Below are 16,992 nucleotides of genomic sequence, written 5' to 3'. Positions count from 1 at the left end.
CACCTCCAACTTGGGAAATTCCCCCTCTGTACCAGTCGGGTAGTTGGGAAGATACTTGAAAGTGAATCAAAGATCACATGCACTTGTTTTTGCTTGAGGATAATAGCATAAGCAATACTCAGCACGGATTCACAAAAGACAGAATTTGTCAAACAAATCTACTTTTTTTTTATGAGGGAGTAAAAAATTGAACAGAGGAATGGCTCTGGATAAAGTACACTTGGACTGTGCAAAAGCATTTATGTAGTGGAATACAGTCCTTACAGGATGTCTCCAACCTACAAGCAGATCTGAATGCACTGTGTGTTTGGGCATCTATTTGGCAAATGAGGTTTAAATGTTGATAAATGTAAAGTTATGCATTTGGGAACTAAAAACATGCATGCTTCATATACTCTAGGGCAGGGGTAGGCAACCTTGGCTCTCCAGCTCTGCTGAAACTACAAATCCCATCATGCTTCTGCCTCTGGGAGTTATGCCTGTGGCTTGCAATGCCTTGTGGGATTTGTAGTTTCAGCACGGCTGGAGAGCCAAGGTTGCCTACCCCTGCTCTAGGGGGAGTATGTTTGTTAAGTCCCCCCACTCCCTTGTATACGTACATATAAACGTATGCACCATCGCGCGGAAATGACAATTGCGCTGCACATGTTACATATCACCGCAAATGTTGGAGTGCAAGCAATAATTTTAGGGTCATCAATCACTGATTACACTAAACTGATGAGCAGTAAAAAGCTTTAAATTGTCGCCTATAGGCAATTTTGGGTATTGTAGTTTTTTGTGGTTTTGCAGGCACACACAATTTTAAGGCTTGACATGTTTGGTGTCCATTTACCCAACAAGACCCAATCTTTTAAATTTTACTGAAAAATTGGGTAATAATAAAATGTTTCATAACAATATCCGGGAAACAGGTTTTTTGTCTTCAAAATCTTTAGTAATTTTTCCTTAACATAGTAAAAAAATAACCCCAGTGGTGAATAAATACCACCAAAAGAAAGCTCTATCTGTCCCCAAAAAAATGGTATAACATTAATTTCAGCACTAAATGTCAAAGTACTTCAGCGCTGAATACTGAAAAATGGCCTGAACAGGAAGGGGGTTTAACACCCCAGTCAGCAAGTGGTTAAGCACCAGAAATTGTTGATCCAGAGAATATCCGATTGCCTTATGGGATCAGGAAGGAATTTCTTTTGTCCTGAGTACATTGAACTATGCCTAATAGGAGTTTTTTTTGCCTTCCTCTGGATCAACAGTGGGTAACTGAGCATAGCAGAGCATAGCATTCTATTTTAGTTTTTTTTTTTTTTTCCCTCCGCTTATCTCTAGAGGTTGAACTCAATAAACTTGTGTCTTTTTTCAACCTGACCAAATGTGCAACTATGCAATTATGTAACCATCAAATCATCTAGTTGTCACAATGATATAATGAATTGTGGGAGTGAAGGTGGATACTACGCACTTTAGGAAGACCACTGTAGGGAAGTACAAAAGTATAAAAGTTTAGCAACAAGTCATTTCTAGTTTAGATGAAAGATCAATGGCTAAAAAGGGGGTAGATTACTGAAAATACCTATGCTGGGAAACAGCTGGAGACAACATGTGCTGAAGTCTTTATTTGCATAAAATCTCCTTCTTTGATGTGCATGCCATTTGTCTTTACATTTCTACATAAAGCTGCATAAAGTTATACTGCGAGAAGTAAACAACTGTTTCACTGTGTTGGCCATAAAACATACAAAAATCAAAGTTTTTGTCATGATTGACACTTCTTTGAATAAGTACTTACACTTAAAAAACAGGAAAAAAAAGCTTGCTTATCTGCAGCAGTTTGTCTGCAGATTGATTACAACATTATTAAAAAAATAAACACCCACACACACTACACAGTACAAAGTCACGACATAGAAATGGGAAAGTGTCATCTATTTTTTAAAATGTATAATCACACTCCAGCATTTCTTCTGATTAAATATTCTTTATTCTATTGACACATCAGTTCTAGTTCCATGTGAAGGACTTTCTTTGACTGGTAGAAGCTAGCTCTGGGCAGAATCCAATACAACAGCGCTGGTGTAGGAACTTGTGTTCGGCCTCCTTGTTTCCAAGTCTTTCAAAGCTTGGTAACCAATATGTTTAAATAAAATATAAAAGATCTGGACATCTTCCAGGACAAACACAAAAGTATTGCTCCGCCCACCTAAAAACAGGAAACACAAGGCTCACAGAAAATAAAAAAACAAGTTTAAACTCACTGACTTAGTAATACTAACATTCTAAAAGGCAAACAATAGAACATACTATGACTAAGTTTAAACCTCCAATCACTAAAATAAGGGCAGGGAATTCCCTGCTGTGCTGAAAGATTCCTGGAGACTGGGGAAAGCAGAGTTAATTACCTGGTAGCTCAATAATCTTCCAGGACGGCACATGAGAGAATAAGCTACAAATAGCCTACTAGGGGCAACTGCTTTCAGAATCTACTTTCTAAAAGGTGGAGTTCTCACTAGAGATGCACCGATACGAATACGATACCAAGTATTTGGGCGAGTACTCATACTCACCAAAATTCCCAGATACTTAATCCCGCTACCAGAACTTCTGGTCAGAGAGGGATCTCCCTCTGACCAGCAGTGCTGCGAGGGAGCACAGAGCCAACTTCTCGGCCAATCAAGAAGCTGGGCGGCATGTCATGACCTGCCCCCCGGCTTCCTGATTGGTCAGAAAGCCAGGGTGCCTTGCAGTGTTTCAAGGGAAATGAAGCCAGTGTTCTTTCGATAGAACACCAGCTTCCAAGGCAATCAGGGAGCTGGGCGGCAGTTCCCGATAATCCAGGCCCACAGATGCTGGTATCCGTATTGGCGAGGATTGAAAAAAAAAAAATAGAAGATGATCAGTACTCGAACTGAAAAACCGGTATCGAAGCACCCCAGGTTCTCACTGAGTAAGTAGAGCAAACTAGTCGTGTCAAACAGCAGTATGAAAATTAGACCAGGTAACAACGCCTCAGATCTGTCCAGGCAAACCACGAGTTATCAGTTTATGCTGCAGCTAAAGCTCTGTTACATGCCCTCGAATACTATGACACCTTTGCAACAGATATACATATTGTGATCCTATAGTGATCCTAGCGCTCTAGTCACTCTTTTGTATACTGTTCAGACTCTATTGCTAGTAGCTTTTAGCCACTTCAGGAGTTTTCCTGGTTTAAATAACCTGGAATGCTATTGTACGGTTTTCCCAGACTCAATAGCTGATGGGTTTTGGACTAAAACTCACCCCAGGATAGAACCTGGGAAAATAGTGCATTTGCCTTTAAAAAAAAAAAACTCATTATAGGAAGTAAAAAGTACAGGACTATTAAAAAAAAAATATATATATAATATATATATATTTTTTTTAATTGTTGGGCTGTCATTCAATGACTGGGCCATGTGTTACTTAGGGGTGCAAGATTGGGCCCTAGTGTATTTGATCAACATTGACCGGAAGTATCCTATGAGGAGTCTTGTGCAGCATGCCAACCAAAAGGACTGTTTTGCCATAAAAGGCTGTAAGAGTTATATTTGCTTTTCTGATATAGTATACGGGAATTAAATGGGAGAATCAAGTAAGCCTATACCAAGAAAAAGGAGCCCAGATCCTGGCCGCTATCTTTCCTTTAGAAAAAAAGGAGTTTTGGCACTATGCCATTTTCTTTTAACAAATAGGCCCAAAAGACACACCTCTGTGTCACTCAAGACATTCAACAGTGTAGAATGGCCTTATCTAAAGAGTCTAGTCTAGTCCGCTCTTGTGCCAGAATTCGGGTGTGGAAATTTAAGTTACCACCCAATCTTCATTCTAGTGGACCATCCTGGTATAAAACTGGATTGGTCACTCAACACCAGTAGGGTGACACCAAGATAAAGTCTCAAAGCAATAATTTTTGGAAGGATCTTAACATCTGCATTAATAAGCGATATTGGGCGATAGGAGCCACATTTCACTGGGTCTTTATTGGTTTGCAACAAAGTATCAACCAGGACTTCCTACATGGACTGAGGAAGGCTACCCGTTTCTTAAGCCTCGAGGTACGTATGTAAATGTACATAAACTAGAAGGTCACCATAGGTATTATACCATTCGGAGGGGAGACCATCAGATCCAGGTGATTTGAGGGATGGTAATTTGGTTATGGCTTGAGAAATCTCTTCAATGGTGATAGGGGCATCCAGTTTTCTACATTGCTGAGGAGAGAGGGGAGGGGAATTGGAGTCAGATAATCAGAAAAGCCTGAAAAAGGAGGAAGACACTGTAGAAGAATAAAGCAGAGAATAATAATAGGACACAAAGGCACGAGGGATAGCTATGGGAGTGTATTTCAGTTCCGCCAGATATGCCAAAAAGCAAACCGCTTTATCATCAAAATCAAAAATATATTGTTTAGACAAAAACAGTTTATTTTGGTTTTGGGAGAGAAGAAAGTTTGTGAGCGCTGCACAGGGCCTGCTAGTCTTCATAGTTTTGCAGGGTAGGAAGGGCAGTACATTTTTTGTTTGTTTTCAAATAAAATGATGTATACCAAGCTGGGAACATGGATTCCAGGCCAAAATGCTATTATTACTCTTAGTAGGCCTCAGATATTAAGAATAATAAAGCCATAGACCGAGACTATTGAGCAAGAACGTAAAGAGACCCTATCAACCTAAACAATGCAGGAAAAAAATGTTTTTTAAATATTTACTTGCAAAGTTCCTTTTATGGAAAGGAAATTTCCATAAACAATTTGTGATGGACAGCCACACCTGAAAAGAATGTTTCTAGGACTTTACTGAAAGTAAATGGATTTCGAGCATTTGGTAATATTACTATTGGGAAGATGAAGAGTCCCATATTTTAATTATGTCTTCATGGTTACGAATAGCGCTACACAAGGAAGGCTTTTACAGGTAAAATATGTTAATGCACATATTGAAGATTGTTGAAAAGAATGGTCTGGCAACAGGGTCTCAGTAAAATGTATGTCAACCGTAACAAATAAACTTATCTTAATTTTGTTATATGTTCAATAAGAAATTGCATACTTCCACAAATAAAGTGCTGTACTATATACTCTACAATGTTAACACAAACAATATGATCAGTCCTGCTTAGTTTATGCATGTACAGAATTCCCCCCACATGTTATGAAGACGAGGAGAGTGGTTCTGAAGTCCTAACTCTTCCTGTTCTAGAGCAACAACCAAGCTCCATAGAGTACAATGAGTGAGCATTGTCATTCTAGGAAAGGAAGTGAGTTACTAGCAGATCTCTAGGTAAAAAAAAAATGCCCCCACCACATCTAAGGACTGGTAAGTTGTAATTTTTTACATTTGTATTGTATTGTAATCATGGGTTCAGATAAACTGTATTGGAGATTCCTTACTTTCTGTATCCATGTCAGCAAACACTGGTGATGTCCCACTAAATCTCTGCAATCACAGTAGTTGTGCAATTCTTCTTGGCCTTTCTTCTCTGCTTCACGACAGATAAAACATTCTTTTTCTGGTTAAAAGAAAGAAGAAAATAATCTCATCTGTGTCCGATTAAAGATTTTGTCCATTTGGTCCCTGTTAAAACTAATTAAAAAGTTATTTTCTCCAACTGAGAAATGCCACAAACTAGAATGAAAAACATACAGAGTCAGGTTCCTGATCTCCTTGTATTAAGTAGCCACAGCTAAGCAAGCCAATGTACACAAATGTGTTTAAAAGGGTAGGCGAAAACAAACTTGTAGAAAATATGGTTTTAATCTCATAAAAACAAAATGATCCGAGTATTTCTACATACAGTAAGTAAGCGGTTCAGACTTGCTAATCCTTTCTAAAATTCTACACATTACTGAAGAGTCACTGAAAGCTCAAGCTTTATAGAAATGGTTACATTTAAATTATTTAGTATTATGGTAGCCACTTGTCCAAGTCTGTGCCTTGGTTGGCAGTACTATATAATTACCCATTATTAAAGCGTAAATAAAACATTTCTAGCGAGAAAACATTTTGAGTTATTGAAGTTCACCTAGAAGTATTGTAAGTGACTCATATTTACCTGGTTTCCATCTAATATTTTCATTAGCTTATATATTTATCAGATTTTTATTCTTCCTCTCTACAACAGCTGATATAACATAAGCCACTAGGAGATACATAATGCAATATATTTAATGTAGATCTATGGACAGATATTTGTTTGTCAAAATCATAAGAACATCTGTAGGTTTTATGAGGTCCATATAATTATCATAAAAATGACCACAGCAGGCAATGCCAGAATCACAGGGAGGCATTGGGGCAATGCCTGCCACTTACTTAATTTCAGTGGCCACCCAGTCCACCTTCATGCCTAATGGTGCCCATACACCTTACAACCATTGTACAACTTTGTTTGTCTCGACATTGCACCCTCAATTTTCAAACAGCCCATTATGCACAGACCAATGTAGTTTGTGATTTTCGTTTGTCAGCACCACTAACTGGCTGATTTTTGTCGATCAAAAGACCAAAATCTCCATTTGCGTATATTCAGTTTTCATTATGTGATTTTTGTTGCACGAAAATGCCACTAATAAATCAATTTTCGTCCAACTCGGACAAATATTTTCTAAGCTGCTTGAAAGACGAAAATCATCCAGTTGTAAAATAGTTGTTGTTGTGTACTTCCGATCAACTGGACGATAGCTATCACAAACTGATTTGCATACTGAGACATTCAGACCCATCTTGTGCAATTTCATTAGTGCTTGATGGTTGGCTTTTCTTGACCACTAAAACTGTTCTTTCTGGCAGTTCTATATAGTGATAACAATCTGCAGACTGAACATGACAGCCACGTAGATATTGAAGAGTAAACATATCAAGGGCCGGCTTAAGTTTTTTTTTCCTGAATGTTAGTATAAGATTTTTGGACCCAATTCACATTTACAAACACAAAATCAACAAACACCTTTTAAGCTTGAGCAATCCTAAAACCTACAGCAAAAGACAGTAATTAAAAGGAGCTGCTTGAGTCAAATTACACAGGAACTCTCCATGTGGCCAATCAACACCGTGACATGGGTGAGTTCTTTGCTCCTCCATACTCAAGAAGTACCAGGTATTTCCTTCAGCTCTTAGAATTAAAAAAGAATGTCAGTGGGAGAGTGAAGAAAAAAAAAACAAGAAAATGATGCTGGGTATAGAAGGATTAAATCAAACTTGTTGCTTTGCCCTGCATGGGCAAAGCATGGGTTAGTTTTAATGTGTACCTCTAGCCAAAATGTTTATTTTTGAACAGAATGAGAAAGGTTTTGACCTCCTGTCTGGTTATTCTGGTGTGCCACCACTGTGAAATTCACCTTCTGGTGACAACTGGGACCAGACCAAAACTTGAAGGTAAAGTCAAAATGTTACAGTTGAAATTGGAGCAGAAGGCGGAAAAAATCTTGGGACATCTGTTCTAGTGACAACTGTGCAGAAAGGATTCCTCCTCACCTCAGGAAGATTGCCCTTACAGGACACAGAATTAGCTAGATACATTTTATTGCATGGTCTCATGCCTTGAACACAGCTGGTAAAAAAATAAAGAAAGAAAATATTTCTAGCCACCTTCGTTTTTTTCACCTCAGAATAATCTAGTAACTATTGTAGAGGCATATAAGGTCTAATTTACACAGGCATTTACTATACTTTCGTAAATTAGGCCCACAGTTTGAAAATTAAAAATCACCCAGAAATATAATTGGAAGCCTAAACTTAGATACTGATTTTAGAGAAATCAACATAGGCAGAGGCACTTCAGTGCAAAGAGAAAAAACAGAGATAAAATGCAGCAGGCAATCTGATGGTTGCTAGAAGTAATCATTGCACATTTCATTGCTTTGTCAATCAGGTGTATTGGGTTGATTTACTAAAGGCAAAATGCAAGGGAATGTTCCCTTAGGTTAGTGAATATGAAGAAGGATCACTTTGCAAAGAATGCCCAATCACATGCATGCAATAAAAAAAAAACACACACAAACACTATTTTGTGTACATGATTGGATTATAAAAGGTCAATTGAGCTCCACCGCAAACTGTTCTCTATGCACAATGGATGGCACATACCATTGTATGCTGAATATGGAGGGGGAGGTCAAATGAGTGGGCCAATGTGAGATATAAGAGTTACTGTCAGCACTTTTTGTGAAAGTGTATAGGGGGCTTCACCTCACTTCCTTGCCTAATCTGACATTTATAAACCTGCTCAGATCACTTTTAGCCAAGGGACACCAATTTTTAAAGTGTAATAATAGCTCACGTTTTTTGTTTGTTTTTTTTTACAAACGGGTAGGGAGGGATGTAAAGTTTTTATGGCTGTTTGCCCCCACTAGGTAAATGCATCTTTTCTTCTGATGATCATTGCCACAGAGATGGTCAACTAGTGGTCACTAGGCATGTGCACAACCAAAAAAATTGTTTCCAGATGAAATAAATGAAAATCAAACAAACGTTTTCATTCGTTTTGTTAAAGGAAACACATTTTTATGTTGTTTCAGGTTTGGGAGGCAATGAGCCGAATCCGAATGCACGTCTAGTGGTCACCAAAACAACTAGTGAGGGTAAATTTTCAGGGACACCTGCTACGGAGGCAACAATCTAAGAAGGCAAATCATCTCCCTTCCTTTTGCATTTCTAGGACAGGAAGTAAAAAGACTTAAAATAAAATGACAAGGGTTTTAACCCTTCCCTACGCTATCCAAAGATTTTTTTTTTTTTAAAGTTGACTATACATACACTTATAGGTCAGTTTTGCTTAAATGTTAGTTAAAAAACGCACACAACTAATCATTGTATATATGGAAAAGGGCATAGTACAGATGTAGCAGCTCGCAATAGGACCCACAGCATACAGAACTGTACCACACACACCTGAAGTGTCGGATAGCACCACCTGAAGTGGTTTAAACAGTGAAAATTGTATGTGCCACCTGCCAGAAAGGCAACTACTAACCATATTCTTTTGCAGGGGCTGCTAGCTAAAAATGTTTAAAATACTTAAAGGGTAGCTTAAACATCCCATTCACATGGACAGCATGCATGACACACATGCATCGGTATTATGAGACTCTTAGGACTTGTTTACACAATGCCCATTGAGCAGCATTTTTTATTCAATACACATTGAATTGCAGTGCATAAATGTTACCCAGCCATATAGGAAAGAATAGAAATTCTACTTAAAATGCATTTTCATGCAGTAGAATTCATGTGTCTTACTGCAGGAAAATACACAAGTGTAAACAGACCCCGATATATAGTCACATGCAGTCTCCTGACCCCCTTTCCTTGATGGACCCACATATATGTGGGCACAACTTAAAATCCACAAATGAGAACAGGAATTTTCCTATGAAAATGAAATTCAATATGCTAGGTCAAGTGTTATTATCTGAGTTTCTGAGCCTATTTTACAGAAGAACAAGAACCTATTAACAGCCTTTTAAAACCAGACTACCACGTTTCTTACTTGCATCTTTATACCATTTTGTCTAAAGCACTATGGGTTATTTAATTCAGAACTTTCTTAGATAATATGTAGTGTTGTATTGTATTAGTAAAAAGATTGCATTAAAAGGCAAGATGAAACATTTGACTGTATCCTAACAATCTGCTTTCACTATAGCATAACCATGAATTTATAACAAGTTGGATTTATGCATTACAATTCACTTAATGGCATAGGCAAAGTTTCTTGAATTCTCTCGACTGCATTAAGCAGACTGCACACTGCAGCATGGTAAAGTTGTACATTAAAATTGTTTCATGTTGAACACAAAAAGTTTTAATGTAAGAGGGTCAGCATGACAAGCAAAGAACTAACATTTTTAGAAGGCGAGCCCAGCAATGGAAGCCTCCATGTTTCTCTCCTTACAGATTTCTTTTAAATCTTTTAGTTAATTACTTAGTCAAGTGTCCTTACTGCTACATGGAAAACCAATGCTACTGCATCCTTTGATTTACTAACTAAATAAATAATGAACGTGTTTTGTGTATGAAGGAAGAGCTATTCTGAGAGACTGTGGATGCTACCATTGACCTCTTCTGGAAAAACTAGTAGCTCGACTGGCAGGCTAATCCAATAACTTCATTGCAGACACTCACCTTGAACACAAATAACTTTATGATGTGCATGTTTATTTAGGGTCAAGGCCAAGGGTCAAGGACAGAAGCCAGAAAAAGCTAAGCAACTAGCAATCTTAGAAGTCTGTCAACTGTTGCTGCCAAGTATTTCTTGTTAGAGGTTTCCATTAAAGTGGGAGGCAGCACAAACTGTGCATCAGGTTCTACGACAAGACAGTTTAAAGATTGGTCAGACTCCAAATTCATGTTTCTTCCAAAAGTGGCACTCATGAATGAAAATTCACTTGTGGGCTGTGATTTACAGGTTATATCCGTTTTACATAAAAGGACTTTCAAACAAGGGGCAGATTAAAATATATGTCTCTTTCTTTAGCAATTTACTGCCAGCGACAGGATTGCTAACACAAAAAGCCCCAACACTTTGTTACATAGGTCCCCAACCCAGGGGAGCTACTAAAATTAAAGGACTGAATTAGTATGCATATAGACTCTGCAATCAGTGTTTCAATATCTACTTTTTGGCACTCCTCGTTATGAGCGCATACATTGTTCAATTAGATGTCAAAGCTACAAAATATGAAGGAGGGGCAGAAATATGAAGTGGGGAAACAATAAGATATAGGATTGTTTGAATTAAAGAGATCTAAATCAACTCTGTAGAAGACAAGGAGCATCAGATGAAATCCGAAAACACAATTTGAATGGGTGCGCTCTTAAATCAGCCTCTCAAATTGTATTCCTGGGGGAAACATCAACATAAAGACAGACATTCATTTATAATGTGCATGTTACGTGTAAAAATATCCAAGTGTATCAAAATACAAACTCAAAGTAAATGTTGTCTGATTTATTCATGTTGTCAGTAAAGAAATAGACTATCTGCTATTATAGTGCGCATTTTAGTTTCTTTATGCATAAAAGCCATTTTATAACGTAAATGTAGCTGACAGCCGATGCAGCTATCTCAATGCAGATCTGAATTTGTCCTCAAGGTCACAAAATTGGATCATTGTTGCTGATGTCGAGAGCTATTTAATCTGGACATTTGTTCTTTTAATACATATTGTCTTTTCCATTATGTTTCACATCTTTTTCGAAGATTAGATTTTTTTTTGTAAAAGGACTTAAAAATGGAGCAAGGTGATGATGCATACTTTAGAAATGGACCATTATAAATATATTATAAGAATTATACACACATACATGTCTTTACATATTTGTACATCTAGCATCTGTGAAAGGCCCAATACCCCTATAAAAGTACATTGAAAAGTTTTAGAACCTAGATGCGTAGAAAGTATCTTTCTTTATAGAATGCAGCAAATAGCTTTATGATATCAGTTGATTAAAACAAAAGGGGTCATCTCCAGAAACACAATAATTCTATGACCTCTTTTAATCCAGCTTAAAATGATAAACATGGGAGTGGTCTTTGTCAACCTCTTCATCCTACAAAAAAAACAACAACTATTCAGTAAAAAGGTCCCAGTGCACAGCCCTCTGTTGAATGTCTGGCCTTTCTTTTCATGTATGGCTGTTGTCCATTTTCATTCTGCTCCACATACAGGTTTGATACTTCTACAATCTATGGAAAAAAGTGGATTTGTCTCCAGGTCCCCACAGCATTTCAGATAAAGTTATCTCCCTGTGGCTGCCCATCCATCAGATTGTTGATGGCTAGTTTTTGGTATTCAAGGAGGGCATTTTGCCCTCCTTGAATACCAAAGGCTTTACCTATAAAACTTCCACCAAGTGTATAGCTGGACAGATGCCCTTTGTACGGCACTAGCAGCCCCGGGTGGCACTGATGCATATGGGAAATTACTATACTTATCCGCGTCATCTAGGGACACTATTGCCATGCAAACGGTATCCATCTGGCTACACGATGGGAGGAAGATTTACAAATGAAGCTCTCTAACCCACTGACTAAATGCTCTCTGCTGCCATCTGCTGTATGTACAAACCCATATATCTACGCTGAATTAAAGCACTGTGGTTCAGCAAGATTTTGGAGTGAGACAACTCATTGGGAAGTACATTTGTTAGAGTGGAGCCTGCTTGTTTGTCAGCACTGATCCAAGCCTATTGCTTCATGGAGACATGCAACTCACCTAATGGCTTATATACTGTATTATGTATTTTGGTGATTAGACTTAACGTAGAGGCATCAAATGTCCAGTTCCTAAATAAAGAAGGCTGTTTATTCCAGCAGAAAGAAACAAAGCATATACAGGCAACGAGCTACAAATTAAATGGTAAACCAAGCTTCTGTTCAATTGAGCCTTAGTCTATATCCTGAATGAAGTCCCTTGTTTCAGGTAATCTTCCTTTTTTTGGGAATGGTAGCAGTTCAAAACAGGCACCTATAGCACCTACAGTCTTAGAACAGCAGCATTGAGCCTTCTCTGAGCTGACCCAGCGAGTAATACACAGTTACCATCACAGATTTGCCTAGTTGAGGTTTTTCAGCAGACCTGCCTGGGAGAGGAAAAAAAACAAACATGGTCCACAGGATAGAAAATCTACTCCACCCTGCATGTGAAGTTTCCCAGTGAAACCAGCCCCAGTGGATGTTTTGTATATAACAGGTAAAGGCTTAGGTTTCTTTAGCACTGTGACTCAATGGATTCATCTTAAAATGAATATTTAAAGTCCATGGAGCCACATACCTCCCATCATACACTCTTCCAGACAACATAACCCAGTTTTAAAGTCACCATACAAATATTTTATGTATTATAATATATATATTTTAGGTTTGTGCCTAATGCCCAATTCACCACTTTTCAGATAGGTAAAGTGAATTTACCTGGAAAAAAGCCAGGTTATGTTATTTTAAACTCATACTAGCCAAAATCCTAAAGTTACACAAGTGTTAAAAGCAAATATTAGTCCGTGGAATCCTATCTTAGCTTTGCATTTCAAAGCTCTATACATTTATGAATACAGGGCTTTTAAATAAACTATATCTGATGTCCCTAAAACAAGGGTTTACAGAGATAAAAGGAATTCAAGTAGGAAAAAAAATCCTTATATAGAAAAGATTTATGCCAATTAATTCGCTGCTTACAAATTCAAGTAATTTTAACATCTGGAAAGGACTTACTGTAAGCACTAAGTGACTAACCCGTTAGAACATTTGCAGATAAATTTGTCTTAAATTACTTTATTGGATTTTGCATTAGTATTTTTGTTACATGTTGGCTGCATTTGAATGTGTGTTAAATTCTAAGTGCTTATATTAAAGAATAAACTTTGCCAAAAAAGAAATGGTTTGGAGTTTGACAGAAATATTGCATGGAGATTGAGTTAAAAGTGCTAACATATCTGCCAAGCATTAAAACAGAGAAGCACGTGAGCAAAGAGGCAAGAATCAGAAGTCAGACAGAGAGCTCTTCTTTACATGCCCACAGCTTTCACTTCACTTAGTCCTGTTCCTTGTCTATTACCATCATAAGTGTACAGTGATGTTTCTTATACATAATTCTGGTTTCACTATACATTGATTAATCATTGGCACACAAGCCACTTTGTTTATCTTATTAAAAATGTCCTTTCCATTTAAACCTACACACCACCATGATGTTCTATGAACAGCAAAACAAACACTCTTCCTTCCAATATTCAGTTGGTAGAGAAGAGTTTCCCAAATCTGTATACCTAATCTCTTGTATAAGTTCTCTCCCAGAGGGCTATGCACACTTTGATCTCACATTACAGACTGCTACTGCATAGAAAAAAGCATCCACATCAATGTTTGTAGACTTTGAACTAGTCCATCTACATTGGTGTGAGGCTTGGCACCTTTTTACCGATTTGCTTCTCTTTTTACTCTCCTAACCAGTTCACAGTGAATAAATGCTTTGTGGTCAACCCCAACATTTTCAGTTTTGGTTTTTATATACAGTGGTATATTCGGTTCACAAACGCTTCTGTTCGCAAACAATTCGGTTCGCGAACAGGAAGTTCTGCAAAATGTTATCCTCTTTTCGCAATCTCTGCTTCGGGTGACGAACACAACAGCAACCATCTTCCCTGCTCTGACACATGGTCATGGCTTCCTCTTGTCGAGATTGCAGTCTGATCACAGTTTGATTCGGTTCACGACCAAATCGGTTTGGAACCAGAATCGTGGAACAAATTAAGTTCGTGAACCGAGGTACCAATGTACGAGCTTATTTCCATTTGTACTATCATAATCATGCATCACCTTTCAATGTTGAACTTAGGGTGGTTCAGGAAGGTTAAACCACCCGACAATTGCTTATATCTCTCAGAGACTAAATTGGCAAGGCATATGCTCTTCAGTTCTCGAGTCTGCATGTCAGTTGTGGCCATCATGAAAGGGGGGGAGGGTCAAACTTTTCCCATTGGCAGGATCTTGCAATAGGAATTTTGGCAGTGAGATCTTGCTTTTAAGAGAATTCAAATTTGAGTGTAAAAAAAATGACACTGAAATCCACTGGAATTGACTCAGGGTCTATAAAACTCAAGCAGAGAAGAAAAAAAAAATCTTTGTATAATTGGTAATGAGGCTGGAGGGGGTGGTTACTTTCTTTTAAAGATAAAAACTACTTTCACAATAAAGCAACCACACGTGTATCTGATGTGTGTAAAACAGATAACAGTCATATACTATTGCATTTCAAGACCATATTGCATTTTGTGTAAGACTATTGAGTAGAATGAGTGTCAGAGAGGATTGGATTGTAGTCATGCTCTTCCTTAAAACACTTACGTGCAGCTAATCTTCTGACCACATAATCTTTGTGGTAACCTTGTCACCAACACAATCCTGATCTTAAGAAAAATTTCCATTTGCTAAAAAGCGTGGTAAAATCTTTAGATCTCAAACAGTGTTCCAACTCAATTACTTAACTATACACAACTAGGCTGTCGTCAAAAACAAAGGCCATATATAAATCTAGTACTAGGTTCTCCAAAACAAAAACAAGAACATTTTGAAGTAGATTTTTATCATATGAATTGCAGTCAAAAGGGAAAAATAGTGGATAATGGTTAGAACTCATAGGCTGTGGTACACCAACTAGGGACTTCACCTATAGCAGCAACCATTGGAGGATGAATTATATGCATCACTGTTACTCTGAAGCTCTCAGGTCGTGAACTATAGACTGACTGTAGAATGTCACAGGCGGGCCCCAGATAAAGGGCAAATGTACCAACTGGCAATGGAGGAGGAGGTGCTAGCTCTCCAGTGGAGACGGGGTTAGTGATGGACAGGTCAGGGTCAAGTGCAGCTTGCAGAGGGAAACAATACATATCAAGGAAGAGCAGGTAGCAGACAAGAAAGTGTTTTCCCAGGGACAGGCTGGGGTTTGGGTCAGTGGCAGACAGTATTCCAGAGACAAGATACTGAGGCAGAAATAGGTGGAAAGATACTATATACAGTCGGTAACCTTTTAAGACTCCGTCTCATTTTCAACAAAAGTGCCTTTAGACATTTTTTTTCCTCCAAGGGTTCTCAGCATCACAAAAAAGCAAATAAAATCTTCAGCCTCCTGGCTATTAGTGATATTAGTGATGGGCCAAACACCCCCCTGCATGGTTCAAGTTCGAACTCTAAAACATGGAAAAAGCTTGAATTCGAACTGCAAAAACTTTGCTAGAACTTTGAAAATCAATTGACCCCATTTTGAAGGCTTATATGCAAGTTATTGGCCATAAAAAGGGTATGGAGATGCGGGTACTACCCTCGGGGGCGACATGTATCAATGAAAAATAACTTTTTAAAAATACAGTTTTTAAAGGAGCAGTGATTTTAACATTACTTAAAGTGAAAACAAAAATTAAAAATTCCTTTAAAACATCATGCCTGGGGGGTCCACTTAAACTGCCTGTAAAGTGGCACGTATGTACAATGTGCAGAACCTGCTGCAGCAAAAATGACATTTGTAAAGAAAAAACAAAACAACAGTATGCGGTTCCCCCTTCCTTTAGGTCTGGTAGGAATGTTAGGAGGGACCCCATAAAAAAAGTGCTTGGGGTTCCCCCCAAAAGTAATACCAGGCCCTTGATCAGAGTGCAGGGGGGGGGGGAAAGGAGGGGAGGCCCAAGTGAGCCCCTCCCTCCCATACCACATGCCCTCGGCACTGGGATGGAGAATTTCCAGGGTCGCCCCTGGAAAAGCACCTTGTCCCCGTGCCAATGGGGACAAGGGCCCTTCCCCACAAGCCTGGGGCATTGGTTTTGGGGGTGCAGGCAGGGGGCTTATCAGGGGCACCCAGATGCCCCCCCCTGTGAATGAGCAAGAGGTACCCCCACCCATTCACTGTGATGACACCTACACCGTGATATCCCCGGAACAAGGTCTATCCCTCCTTGAAAAATGGGATATTCGGCCATCTGCCGAATCTACCCCCAGATCTGAGAGCTCTCCTCGTGGCAATTCCTCTGATTGGTGTTCCCCACGGCGCAGCCGCAAACCTAGAGCTGGAGATGATGATGCTGGCTGAGTGTCCAAGAAGATTAAAAGGTAAAACTGTATTGAGTTGATAAATAACAAATACTTTGAAATTTTAAATTGTGCCTTTTTGCAAAAAGGTAAAAAAAATGAAGGAACGCAAAACTGTAAATAAGTGACTTATGTTAAGAATTGTTTTTGCGCTGTGTTGGTATTTGTGTTGTGATAAAATGATACAGCTGTATATTTAATTGCAACACAAGGTACCACAACGCATGGCAATGCATCACAAAGCTTTGCCATGCGCTGCCACAGTTAAATTAATGTTTTTTTAAAAGAAAAAAAATCATGCACTGCGATGCATTCTAAACGCACTGCAGCACATGTGTATGTTACATGTGTGGGGGGAGGGGGTTTTGTGTTTCTTTTTTTCACAAATTTTTTAAA

General features: G+C 38.5%; 1 long non-coding RNA gene across 1 annotated transcript in view; it reads right to left on the bottom strand.

Moving 5' to 3' along the window:
* Nucleotides 1-5,533, bottom strand: part of LOC108786586 — a 218,133-nt gene extending 212,600 nt beyond the window's left edge. Inside the window, exon 1 of the long non-coding RNA XR_001941214.1 lies at nt 5,408-5,533. This is a non-coding gene — a long non-coding RNA (uncharacterized LOC108786586). The remainder of the gene's footprint in view (nt 1-5,407) is intronic.
* Between the last annotated feature and the right edge of the window lie 11,459 nt (nt 5,534-16,992).

Source organism: Nanorana parkeri, unplaced genomic scaffold, assembly GCF_000935625.1.
Source record: "Nanorana parkeri isolate BGI_ZX_2015 unplaced genomic scaffold, ASM93562v1 scaffold217, whole genome shotgun sequence".
Lineage (NCBI taxonomy): Eukaryota > Metazoa > Chordata > Amphibia > Anura > Dicroglossidae > Nanorana > Nanorana parkeri.
Note: the sequence above shows the minus strand (reverse complement) of the source record. Positions and strands in the feature narration are given on the sequence as shown.